Below are 14336 nucleotides of genomic sequence, written 5' to 3' on the forward strand. Positions count from 1 at the left end.
CGTGATCCAATTTCTACTCATCTTCTAATCTCTATAGCTCCCTCCTTTCTGCCCTCGCTTCTCCATATCTTCAATCTCTCTCTCTCTACAAGCTCCTTCCCGTCGGACTTCAAACATGCTCTCATTTCCCCAATTCTGAAAAATCCTTCTCTTGACCCCTCCTCTTTGTCTAGCTATCGTCCGATTTCTCTTCTTCCCTTTCTTTCTAATGTCTTGGAACGGGTTGTTTATTCGCGCTGTCTTGAGTTTCTTGAAGCCAACTCCATCCTCGATCCCTTTCAGTCTGGTTTCCGCCCAAGGCATTCTACAGAGACAGCTCTCACTAAGATCTCGAATGACCTTTTACAGGCCAAGGCTAATGGCCTTTACTCTGGCCTGTTACAGACAGCCAAAATAAAGCTGCTTCGAGTCACAGTGGAGGTATGGTGTTTCAATGATGCATGCTTCCTAAGAGTCCAGAAGTCGCACCAAAGCCACGCTCCAGCCCTAAGGACTGGAGCGTGGCTTTGGTGTGGCTTCTGGACTCTTAGGACGCATGCATCATTGAAACACCATACCTCCATTGTGACTCGAAGCAGCTTTATTTTGGCTGTCTGTAACAGGCCTCTGTTCTCATCCTTCTCGATTTGTCTGCAGCCTTTGACACCGTTGATCACTGTCTCCTAATTGACATACTCTCTGACCTTGGGTTCTCAGACTCTGTTCTTGACTGGTTTAGATCTTACTTGTCTGGCAGATCTTTTGCAGTAGTTGCAGGAGGTCAGACTTCTTCTCCTGTTCCCTTATCTGTTGGAGTTCCCCAGGGCTCTGTTCTGAGTCCCCTTCTGTTTTCTTTCTACACACTGTCCTTAGGTAAACTCATTAGCTCTTTTGGTTTTTCCTACCATCTGTATGCCGATGACACCCAGTTGTATCTTTCCGCCCCTGACCTTTCTCCAAGGCTTGAACAGCAAGTTTCGTCTTGTCTCACAGCTGTCTCGCAGTGGATGCGCCATCGGCGTTTGAAGCTCAACATGTCCAAGACGGAGCTTCTTGTCTTTCTTCCTAAGTCCACCCTTCAACACTCCTTTTCTGTCTCTGTGGACAACATTTCTATTCAACCAGTCCAGCAAGCCCGCAGTCTTGGTTTCATCTTTGATTCTTCTCTGTTGTGTATCCCTCAGATCCAGACCACAGCCAAGGCTTGTAGATTCCTTTTCTACAATATTGCCAAAATCCGACCATTTCTCTCCGACTCTACTGCCAAGATCCTGGTCCATGCCCTAGTGGTCTCACGACTTGATTACTGTAACGTCCTCCTGGCTGGGCTTCCTCTTTCTCACCTCTGTCCTTTAATTTCTGTCCAGCATTCAGCTGCACACATTATCACTACTGCCCAGCACTCTGACCATATCTCTCCTGTCTTGGCATCCCTCCACTCGCTCCCCCTCCCTTTCCGCATTCAGTATAAGCTCCTGCTGTCGACATTTAAAGCTCTCCATGGACTGGCCCCTCCTTACTTATCAGACCTTATTTCTCCTTACCTTCCCACCAGGGCCCTCCGTTCTGGTAGTCAAGGTCTGCTGTCTCAGCCCAGGATTTCCTCTGCCCCATTCCTGATTCACCCCTTTTCACTTGCTGCCCCTCACTCCTGGAACCTTCTTCCCCCACAAGCAAGAGCCATCACTTCTTTAACCAGCTTCAAAACGGAGTTGAAAACCATCCTGTTCAGAGAAGCCTTCCCAGGCATTGCATAATTGTCGCTTACTATTTGATGTTCTTTTGGTGCCTGTTTATCAAACCATTTCCTGTATTGCTATGTACTGTATATGTATCATCCTACTTGAGAGTATGTATTTTCCCTGGAAGAAGATTAACCATCCATTATGAAGCCAAGCCCTCCCTCCAGTCCATCTGCCTTGGTCCAGGCCTCGGAGGTAGAGAGGAACTGCTGGACCTCTTACCCTTTCCCTCCACCACTCCCTTCTCCTTCTGTGTCATGTCTTTTTAGATTGTAAGCCCGAGGGCAGGGAACCGTCTAATTAAAAAGATTGTTTGTACAGCACTGTGTAAATCTACAGCGCTTCATAAATAAAGGTTAATAATAATAATAATAATAATAATAATAATAATAATAATAGTCCAGTGAGATACTTGAGCTCTCCAGTAGAGAATTCTAAACATCCCTTTTTGAACTGCAACTTCCAGGATTTCATAGGATGGAACCATGGCAGTTAAAGTGGAATCATAGTACCCTACATAGAGCTAGGATACTATGTGATTATATTATTGAAAAATATATATGCATGTATGTCTGTGTCTTTTCTTTGTCAGTCTTTTGGGTCACGAGACCACTGGTGCCTATTCACTGCAGCAAATAAAACTCCAAGTTCTCTTCTCGGCTGTGTGGAAAATTGGCTTAATCGCATCAGGGCAAGAAACTCATATCTTTTTGGACATCAAGTCTGTCATTAAATCATACTTTCAGCATGGATGTAGCCCATGGAATGTCCTGGGGGAGAAGTGATAATGGGCCCCTGAATCCACCAAAGTTGTCTACCTCAGATGTAGTCAATAGATTAACTGACATCGTGACTTGAAATATGTTACAATTATTGGTGGTGCTGGTGCTGTTTTAAAATAAAGATGGGAATTCGCTGTCCTGTCACCCAAATGCAGACATCCAGGCTTCTCATCCACCTTTCTTGATTCACCCTAGACTAGTGGTTTTCAACTTGTGGGTTGCAACCCCTATTTCCGATGGTCTTAGGAACCGAGACATTGCAATTTTATGGTTCGGGTTTACCACAACATGAGGAACTGTGTTAAAGGGTCACGGCATTAGGAAGGTTGAGAACCACTGCCCTAGACCATGCCCCTTACCAGACTTGCTCAGAGCTTTTGGTATCACCAAGACCATGCTTCCATACTATAAATGAGGGATATAGCTATTGGGTAGTGGTAGTGGAAGATGGGCATAGTTCTTCCAAATGGGAATTTTGCTCCCAAATGATATTTTCCTTCAGTCCACAAATTTCTAGCATTGCAGACACTGAACATTGGGCCTACCTGCAACTATTATATTTCTTGTGTTTATATTCCCTTAAGGAACTTTGTCTACCCCTTCTGTTTGGATGCCTAACCTCTATTTCTAAAAACTGAACTGAAATTTTAAGTTATTGCAAGGTTAGAAATTTTGGGAAGGAAGTAAAATTTTATGTGCATGTGTGTGTGTATGAGAGAGAGAGATGGAGGGAGGGAGAGGGAGAGAATTTGAGGATGCAATGCTCTCACTTTGCCATTCCCCCATAGCTGCAACTCTTACCTACATTCATGTGGTTATATTGTGCTGAATGCTGACATAGGTCACTTGGCTGCTCATTGTGCTACTGTGCAACAGGGAATGCCCAGTGGCTGTTTCTGAAATCCCAGTGAATAAAGTAATACAATAAAGGCACTGACAATCATTTCTCACCATCCATGAATGTGCAACTGACCCAACTAGGGTATACGTTGAAGTAAGTCTAATTCATTCAATAGCTCATATAGGTAAGTCTAATTCATTCAATAGCTCTAATGTCAGCACTAAAATATGATTTAAGCCCATGTCAACTGATTGCACTTGCAGAACTCCACTGAATCTGTTTGTTGCGGAACAACCAAAAAAGTACAACTGCATGTGTAAAGGGGCATATATATATGTATGACATGAACAAGGGCCAGCATGGCATAGTGGTTTAGGTGCTGGACTATGACTGGAGACCAGGGTTCGATTCCCAGCTCGACCATTAAACCCACTGTGTGACCTTGGTCAAGTCACACACTCTCAGCCTCAGGGGAAGGTAATGGAAAACCTCCTCTGAACAAATCTTGTCAAGAAAACCCCGTGATAGGTTCACTTTAGAGTCACCATAAGTTGGAAACAATATGAAGGTACAAAACAACAGAAACAAATGACACCGACAGGAAACTGGCCATGGGGGGGGAGTCCACCTTTCCTGTGTCCCAAGAATAAGAGATGATGGGGGGAACCTTGCACTGTTTTCAAATTTATTTTTAATCTGTACAAACCATTCAATAACAGTAAAAACTAAAAGATAAAATAAAATTAAGGGGACTGATGGGAAATCTTATGGCAGGGGTCAGTGCTCTCATTTCCTCCCTGCCCCTTGAGAACGACTTTTTTGCCTTCTGCTTTGCCCACCACTGAAATGTACTTCTTGGGAATTTCTGTGAATTTGAATTCAACTCAGGTTGAAAGAGCTTCTTCTCCAGTTCATCTGGAAATGCAAAATGCTTGCAGGATAGGTTTATAGGCCAACCAGTTGTAAAATAAGCGCTTACGTTTTAAAGACTTCTCATCTACTTAATGTAAATGAGTTATTCATTTTGGAATGTTTTTCTCTTTATAATTTCAAAGTATCCTCTTTCTCCCTTTAAACCATCAATTGACAGTTCTTTTTTAAAAATGGAATTAGTAATGTGGTCCGTTCAAGAACATGTCCTTTTGAGACTTTACCCACATTTGAAAATCATCCTTGCCCCAAAGCGGCAACTACACAAGAGGGCAGCCAAAGCTTCTGAAATCAGTTCTTTAATGTTTAAATTTATCACCTTTGAAGTAGAAGAAAATTAAGAAGATTTATTCCATTTTTTTTTAAAAGGCACAACTTTATTGATGTGCAAAATTGGGTTAATTTTACACTTACCTTCACTAGGGTTGCAATGTTTCTTTAATCAATAAGAAAATGGGACATTATTTGAGAGGACTAGTGCCAGAAGTTCATTTCAGACAGAAGAATGTGTTTAATTGTGCCGGGTCAATGATTCATCCTTCTTGCTTTTGACAAGGCATATTATGATAATCAGGCTGATGGAAGGCAGAAATTTTAAGAAACAATCTAGGGGCCCATCATTTTCTTTCCTTTCTGTGGCAGTTTATTTTTGGCACATGCCTCCTTAATTGGGTGTGCGATGAAAGAGATTATCACGTTAGGGACAGGGCATCTTTGGTTTAGCCCCTCTCTATCAGCCATTTTCTGTGAGGATGAAGTTTGTGTGAGGGAGAAAGACTGAATCACATATACTGCATTGAACTTTTTGGAGAAATGGTAAGAATGAAATTTTTACACAAAAAGTTAAGTATTTCTTTCCATTGGGATAATGATAATGATGATAATGAAGACGTTGATAATAACAGTAGATAATTTTATTTTTTGCTCACCTCTCCACAAGTCTTGAGGATGGGTACAAAGTAGATTAAAATACATAAAACCATTTAAATACATAGATCAAAACACATAAACACAGGACACATTAAATATATTAGCTATACCAATTTAAATTTCATAGTTTAAAATCAACTTGGTAGGTCTGCTGGAAGAGATAGCATTTTAATCTCATTTTAAATAGAAATTTAAAACCATTTTAAATTATTAAGTCAATAGCCTTCTACTTAAGGGTTTGAGTTCCTACAGTGAGATATTTCCTTATACTAGAATTCAGAGGCATACTGTTAGTTTGGAATATCAGTATGCAAAGAGATCTTGAAGCATCTTTGGAACTGTGTAAAAGAAGTTGTAGCACAAGCTTTTGTAGATTTGGTCTGCTTTTTCAACTGCATGAGATGGATTCCATGAATCCAAGTAGATCAAGTATCTTGGTATATTGGTATGTATTAATTGAAGTCTCTTGGTCTACAAAAGCTACAATTTCATTCACAACATTAATTTCAAAAGTGATACAAGATTCCTTTTATTAGGTTCATGTTCATGTTTGGTTGTCCTGCATTCCTGTGTGTGTGGGTGGTGGTGGTGGTATGTGGGTTTGTGTGTATTAGCTACAAAGTCAGAAACAATATTGTTTGTTACCTGGAAACATCTACTGTGAACTCAATTTTCATGCAAATCATGTTACATAATTTTGCCAAACACAAAACTTAGGGCTTGTACAGATGGGCGCTTTGTGCCGGCCTGGGCCCAAACTAGGTTTGCATGGGGGCTGTGCGTTTACACACTCATGAACCCTACCGTGCACCCTGGCCGCCATCATGGCATGCACCTGTCCATATAGGGCATGCCATGTTGACATCTGTGCGGCACAGTGCCCAAACAGCGCCTCACCATGTGGATGTCATCATGGTGTGTGAACATGCCAACAGCACCCCATGTGCAGCTTAAAAAGAACCTACCGAGGAGTGGGCTCTTTTTAGGCCTCCAGGAGGCTGGGGCGTTTGGTTGCCGCAGTCTCCATCCAGGGCAAAAAGGGGCAGCTCCTCACCGCCCCTTTCTGCCATTCTGTCCAGCCTCTTAGTTGTTTTTAACTGCCCTTGACTCAGCCCTGATTCATGGTGACTCTGTGGCTGAGGCAGCTCTAAGCCCCGCTATCCTCAACTTAAATCCTGTAGATTCATGTCCATGACATCCCTAATTTAGTCCAGCCATCTGGTGTGCAGTCTTCCTCCTTTTCTACTGCCCTCCACCTTTCCCAGCATAATTTTTTTTTTAGTTAAGTCATGTCTTCTCATGATGTGACTCAAGTATGACAGCCATAGTTTTGTCCTCTTGGCTTCCAGGAATTTCCTGGTTTGATCTGTTCTAGGATCCATTTGTTTGTCTTTTTATCTGTGCATGGTATCTTCAACACTATTCTCCAGCACCACATTTCAAATGGGTATTTTTTTTCTTATCTGCTTTTTTGACTGTCCAGCTCTGACATATGTATATCGTGATGGGGAATACTATGGTTTGGACTAGTCTAACTTTAGTGCTCAGGTGTATGTCTTTACTCTTTAGGATCTTATCTACTTCTTTCATAATTGCCTTTCCTGTTTGTGGTCTTCTTCTTATTTTTTAGCTGCTGTCACCATTCTGATCAATGTTTGATCCTAGGCACAGGAATTATTAAGATTTCTTCATTGTCTAGATTGAATTTACCCTTCATTTCATTTCATTCAAACTTTATTAGGCATACAACAACATACATTTACGATAAAACTTCAATATTGTTATTATGAAATTTATGCCATAGGTTTGTTGTCTCCACCAGAAAATTGGCCATTAGCCTAGTAATATGCGGGTTCTGATCTTCCAATTAGTATCCCACTGATAACCCATCCAAACAGATATTCATTTCCATTAACCTCCTTAATAATTTCCCCCTAGGAATTATATACAATGGAGAAAGCAATACAATATGATGGAGAACATCAGGAACTTGGTTACTATGACACATGCGATTCAAAAATGGGGTCTGTAAATATCTGCCCCTGGTCATATTTGAGGGGTGTATATTCCCTTACCCTATTTCTTCACAAAACTAACAGCAACAAATTAGCGTATGATCAACTTTCCTCTAATAACTTGAAGTAGGTTACAAAAAGATAGACAGATCTCCTGCATTCCAAAGCCTGCAAAATTAAGTAGGTCTAGGTTACAGCCAGCTGATGTTACAGGCGATCAGTGCCTATATGCATGCACATGTACAAACACACACTCATTTTTTCATGGCAGCCAGCCCAGTGGAAAAGTCATCGTTCAAGTTTCACGAAGCTGTTGCATATGCTTATAATTATTATTATTGTTATGGTTATTTATTTATATCCTTCCCTTTGGAAAAGTGGTTTACAATAGATTAAAAAAAACAGTTAAAATTAACAAAATACAAAAGTGAAAAAAGTGCTTAAATTATCAACCTTCCCTAAAACCAGTTTGAAACATAAGCCATTAAAAACAAAACAGGACAACAAAAATGAAAAAGCCAGCACATTGTACAAGGCCCATGCAACCTTGTACACTGCCCTGATTTTTCTAGCTCATGTGCGAGCCTTAGATAGTAAACACAATGGGGTTGGCAATAGCATCATTTGGTATTCCAAGTCACACAGCAAAAAAGTCTTGGATGGTATTGGATTCTTTGCCTTATAAGGCAGGAATGGGCAACTGCCACACATCTGGGGCCCATTTTTTTGTCCTGGGATCCTCTTGAGATAACATAGAATATGAAAAATAAAATACCCCTTGCAAAATCCATTTCTGTCTCTCAAACATGGATGCTAAACAGTATAAGCAGGACTTGCAACCTATATAAAGGTAAATTGTTGCATAGTTTTTTTGTGGGTTTTTCGGGCTATGTGGCCATGATCTAGAAGAGCTTCTTCCTGACGTTTGGCCAGCATCTGTGGCTGGCATCTTCAGAGAAGATTGTAAATTGTTGCACTTGGAGGCTTCCAGGGGGAGCTAGCCACAGTCTCTTATAGCCAGAGAAAAGTCAGTTGGTAGATTTTAGAAATGTCAAATGCTACAATATCTTTATCATTGGGACTATTCTTTGTGCCGCCCTATTACAGGTCTAGTTCAAAGTTATTTCCCAGCCCAGGCAGTTGGAACATCCTGAGAACTGGAAAGGGAAGAAAGCACAAGAAACAAGAGGTGCATGCTGTCAAAAACAAAATTTCTGATGTTTCTTCACCATATAAAAGGATGGCATGAGTCACCCTTCATTTGAAAAGGCAAACTGTGAGGTTTCCTTCCCTCATTTGGCAGTTAGAGGGCTAATTCTACACCACTGTGATAGATGTCAAGCCAAATTGGACACTTTTGAAAGCATCCCAGCTTTCAGTAAAATTTAAATTCCATGCTGTTCTGTTTCAACTATATCATTGCTATCTCTAACCAGTTTTAAAAATCAACATATTTCACCAAGTATACTGTGGAAACCTCAGTTTTGTACATTTTATGCCCATTTCATCCACAGCATAGAAAAAGAGAAGTCTTGTTTCCAGACTTATCTTATAATCAGTTGTAGATTCTGACCCTCAGTGGTGTGTGTGGGTGTAGATTATCACATTGGCAAAAAAGACGGGAGCATAGTGGTATGCTCCCATCAGTACCATGTGATAATGCGATGATTATCACATGACATCGCACAATGTTGCAATTATCCTGTGATTATCCTGTGAATAAAGAGGAATTATAGCACTGCTTTTCATTAATGAGAATTTTGCATGAATAAAAAGCATCACGAGAATTCCCCTTTATTTATGGGATAATCGTGGGATAATCACAATGTTATGCAATGTCATCGCATTATCATGTGGTATTGATGGGAACAGACTGCTATGCTCCTGTCTTTTTTGCTGGTGTGAGACGGCCCTCACAAAGATCTCAAACGATCTTTTGCAGGCCAAGACAAACAGCCTTTACTCTGTTCTCATTCTTCTTGATTTGTCTGCAGTCTTCGACACTGTGGATCACTGTCTCCTAGTTGATATACTTTTTGACCTCAGGTTTTCAGACACAGTTCTTGACTGTTTCAAATCTTATTTGTCAGACAGATCTTTTGCAGTGGTCGCGGGTGGTCAGACTTCATCCTCTGTTCCCCTATCTGTTGGAGTTCCCCAGGGCTCTGTTTTGGTTCCCTACTGTTTTCTCTTTACACATTGTCCCTAGAAAAACTTATCAGTTCTTTTGGTTTTTCCTATCATCTGTACGCTGATGACACTTAGCTGTATCCACCCCTGACCTTACTCCAGGGCTTAAACAGCAACTTTCATCTTGTCTCACAGCTGTCTCGCAGTGGAAGCTCAACATGTCCAAGATGGAGCTTCTTGTCTTTCCACCTAAGTCCACCCTTCAATACTCCTTTTCTGTTTCTGTTGACGATATCTCTATTCAACCGGTCCAGGAAGCCCTGCAGTCTAGGCTTCATTTTTTATTCTTTTTTTTTTTTTTAATCACTAGATTTTTTATTGGTAGAATGAAATTGATACATGTTATTATAATAAATTGATAAAATATTGATTAAATTCACCTTACAATAATATATAAAAAAGACTTTTACATTATATTCCCCATACATATAATATATCCCTTTATATTCGATTCTTTACTACTTTATCTAACTTTAATTCATATTTCTTTTCATCATATATTTTTCATAATTCCCCCCTTCCCCCAAGTGCTCCCCATCACCCGAGCCTGTCTTCTTATTACTCTATCTCCAGAATTGTAACTCTTCCTCTGGTGGTAAAACACCTCCTTCTTTTCCTAAAACTTTTTGTACAAATGTTTTCCATATTGCTTCAAAATCATTTCTCTTGATTATTCCTCTTCTAAACTTAATTTCACTAGTTAACTTATCATTAATTGCTATTTGCCAAATCTCTCTATACCAATCTTGTATTTGTAAATCTCCCTGGTCTTTCCACTTTTTTGCTATCATTAATCTCGCCGCTGTTAATAAATTTGTAATTAGATCCTTTATAACTTGGGTGCAGTTAATTTTATCATATAAAGATAATAACGCTATCTTTGGACTAAATTCTAAATCAATTTTTGTTATTTCTTTTATCTCCTCAAATACATTTTGCCAAAATTTCCTTACGGTTCTACAACCCCACCACATATGCATATAAGTGCCTATCTCTTGACACCCTCTCCAACATAACCTTGAATAATTCTTATTTATATGACTTAACCTTACAGGCGTTAAATACCATTTCCAAATTATTTTGTAATAGTTCTCTTTTATTCGTATAGAATAAAATTTTAAATGGCGTTGATTCCAAATTTTCCCCCATTCGTGGTCATTTATTTTTTGTACTAAATCATCCTCCCATGTTGTCTTTAAATAATCTTCTTTCTCATTATATTTTAATAATAATTTATATATTTCACTTGTGACCCCTTTCAAAGTTTCATTTGCCTCTATACTTTCTCTTTGCCTAATCAACTGTTCAAATTTTGTGTATTCTCTAATCTCTTCTATATTTTTCTCATACTTCTTTATCCATTGTTCCAATTGAATACAATTATACCAAGTTAATTTTGATCCTTGCAATTTCTCCTTTATTTTCCCTTTCTCCCTCATAGTCTTCATCCATTCTCTTATCCTATATATTTCTTGACCTTTTACTAATTTCCCTACTTCTTCCTTAAAATTTACTGGAAAATTTTTTAGCATTATAACTGGTGTTAAAGGTGAAATAGCTGGCATTAGTTTTTCTTTATTTTTTTTCCAAATTTCTAATATATTCTTTAAAAAGGGGTTTCCTATTTCCTTCATTTCTTTCATAGTAAGTTCTTTAAAAATATATTTTCCAATTTTTCCTCTATTCCTGTTGTTTCCGTCTCTAACCAATCTAATTCCCCTTTCTCTATGATTCCATCTATAATATATCTTATTTGGTTTGCATTATAGTACAATTTTAAATTTGGGAGACCCAAACCTCCTTCTTTTTGGGGTTTATACCAATATCTTTTATTAATCCTTCATTTTTTATTCTTCTCTGTCATGTATCCCCCAAATCCAGGCCACAGTCAAGGCCTGTCGATTCTTTCTCTACAATATTGCTAAAATCCTTCCATTTCTCTCAGCTTCTACTGCCAAGACTCTGGTCCATGCTCTAGTTGTCTCGCGACTAGATTATTGTAACCTCCTTCTGGCATGGCTTCCTCTCTCTCACCTCCATCCTTTAATTTAATTTCAGTCCAGCATTGAGCTGCATGCATTATTACATCTGCTCACCGCTCTGACCATGTTTCTCCTCTATTATCATCACTTCACTGGCTCCCCTTTCCCTTCTGTATTCAGTATAAGCTTCTGTTGTTAACTTTTAAAGCTCTGCATGGGCTGCCCCCCCCCCCCTTATTTATCTGAACTTCTTTCTCCTCACATTCCCACTCATACCCTCCATTTTGGTAGTCAAGATCTGCTGTCCCAGCCTAGGATTTCCACTGCCCCATCCCAGATTCGTCCCTTCTCACTTGCTGCCCCTCACTCCTGGAACCTCCTTCCCCCACAAGCAAGGGTCATCACTTCTTTGACCAGTTTCAAAACTGAGTTGAAGACTATATTGTTCAGGGAAGCATTCCCAAGCATTGTGTGACTGTTTATCTGATTATTATCTTATATTTTATTTTATTTGATACTTGATGTTCTTAATCTGTTGCCTCCTTATTTTATCTAATTCTATCTTGTATTATTATCTATTGTTTTATATGTATTTTTCAGAATGTATGCCATTGACAGGTTTCATTTTTATAGATTTTATTGTCTGTATGTACAGCACTGTGTAAATCTACAGCACTGTAAGTAAAGTATAATAATAATAATAATAGCGATAATCTCCACACACACACAACATTGAGAGTGAGAATCTACATTGCAGAATTAATGCAGTTTGACACGTCTTTAACTGCCATGGCTCATTGCAATGGAATTCTGGGCTTTCTAGTTTGTTGTGGCAGCAGCTCTCTGTGACAGAGAAGCTAAATACAAAACTACAAATCCATAGCATTCCATAGCTGCTTCAGGTCACTTTGGACAAATGTTGTTTAATTGACACATGCATCTTAAGAGGCCAGAAGCTGCAGCAAAGCTGTGTTCCAGTCCTTAGGACTGGAGTGTGGCTTTGGCGTGGCTTCCGGCCCCTTCAGATGCATGTGTCATTTAAATAGCATACCTCCAAAGTGACCTGAAGCAGCTTTATTTTGGCCTGTCTGTTTGGACCTATAGTTAAAATAGTTATAATAACTATAAAACAATTAAAACACTCTGAATAAATGTCTAATTCATTCACAATTACAGTTTCAGTGCAACTTTGGGTAAGATCAACTTTGCACTAGAGCATAAATTCAAAGCAACCAATAATATTTGTTTTACTTTCCATTCAGTCTTGAATTATATGACACTAGAAACTGGATGAACTTCTTAAATGTCACCTTCACAAATATCCCACAGATCTTTCTGAAGATTTTCCTCACCTAATACTGCACCTTTAGGAAATCTCTCCATTCTATTTTTGGAAAAGAACTACTCTCACTTATTAAATGAGATTTACATCAGCAACTAATTTTCAGTGAAGTAGCAGAAGCTGAAAGATGTTTCAGCAACCCTACTACTCATAAAAAAGCAGAAATTCTACAATTGAACTAGAACAGCCATGTCACCTCATCACTGACTATGAATTTACAAGAGAAATTAATTTTCTGAGGCTAGTTCAAGATTTTTTAAAACAAAATATGATTTTTTTAAAACAAAAAGATGAAATTTAGAATTTATTGACCTATTGTTTTCAGCCATATTGATCCTTTAATTTTTTTAAAAAAAATCAAGACAGTCACAGGACATTCCCTTTATAAATAATCAAAAAGTTGGAAAATAGTTAGAAAACCTATAAGATTCCCCAACAAGAAGTTATTATTAAACATTTTTTCCCAGAGATGTAAAATATGTAAGCATAATTTCATAATAATTTCATAAACAAATGGCCAGAATCCTGTGTGGATGTTACCCCTTTGTAAGTGGACTTACATATGTGGGAATTAGAACATCCGTATGCAGTAAGAGGCTGCTGCTATGTTACTACATAGCTGTAGTATTCAAAGGCATAGTCATGTTGGTCTGGAATATCAGTATACAAAGGTAACTTGTAGTACCTTTTAGACTAATTGTATAGAAGTTGTAGCACAGGGGTCAGCAACCTCTGGCCCACGGGCCGGATGCGGCCCACGGAGGCCTTTCGGCCGGCCCCTGCCTGCCCCTGCCGCCGATTGCGGCTTTCCCCGGCTCCCGGGCGCCGCCATTTTGTTTTTCAAAATGGTGGCAAAGTCTCGCACGACCTTCCCCGAGGTCGCGCGAGACTTCGCCGCCATTTTGAAAAACAAAATGGCGGTGGCCTAGAGGCAAAGTCTCACGCGACCACAAGAAAGGTCATGCAAGACTTCGCCGCCATTAGCGACGGCCTCTGGGAGGCCCGTTGCCATCGCCAGGGCCCTCCAAGAGGGCCCCGGCAAAGGCAAAAGGGCCTTCCAGAGGCCCGCTGCTGCCGCCGGAGCCCTCTTGGAGGGCCCCAGCGGCAGCAAAAGGGCCAGCAAAGAGGGGGAGGCCTCCAGTGCTGGCAGCCCCCGCCGGCTCTTTCCCGGCCTCTGACAGGGCCTGGGGCCCCGTCAGGAGCTGCCAAAGAGGAGGAGGCCTGGCCCCCAGGGGGTGGAAGCTCTGCCCCCAGCATGCGGCTCTGCCCCCTGAGGGTGGAAGCTCCACCCCCAGCACACAGCCTGCCCCCGGAGGGTGGAAGCTCCACTCCCTGGCTTCAGCCCCCAGTTGTCTGAGGGACAGCAACCCGGCCCCCGGCTCAAAAAGGTTGCCTACCCCTGTTGTAGCATAAGCTTTCATAGACTTTGTCTACTTCCTTAGTCTCCATGAAGCTGAGGAAGTAAATCCTCAAAGAGGGTTTGCCATTACTATCATTTAAGTCTGAGAGAGTGTTATTTGCCCAAGGTCATCCAGTGGGTTTACATGGCCAAGCTGGGATTTGAACCCTGGTCTTCAGAGTTTTAGTCCAATGCTCAAACTAC

This window comes from Sceloporus occidentalis, unplaced genomic scaffold, assembly GCF_023333645.1.
Source record: "Sceloporus occidentalis isolate IW3139 unplaced genomic scaffold, rSceOcc1.0.p SCAF_1, whole genome shotgun sequence".
Taxonomy (NCBI): Eukaryota; Metazoa; Chordata; class Lepidosauria; order Squamata; family Phrynosomatidae; genus Sceloporus; species Sceloporus occidentalis.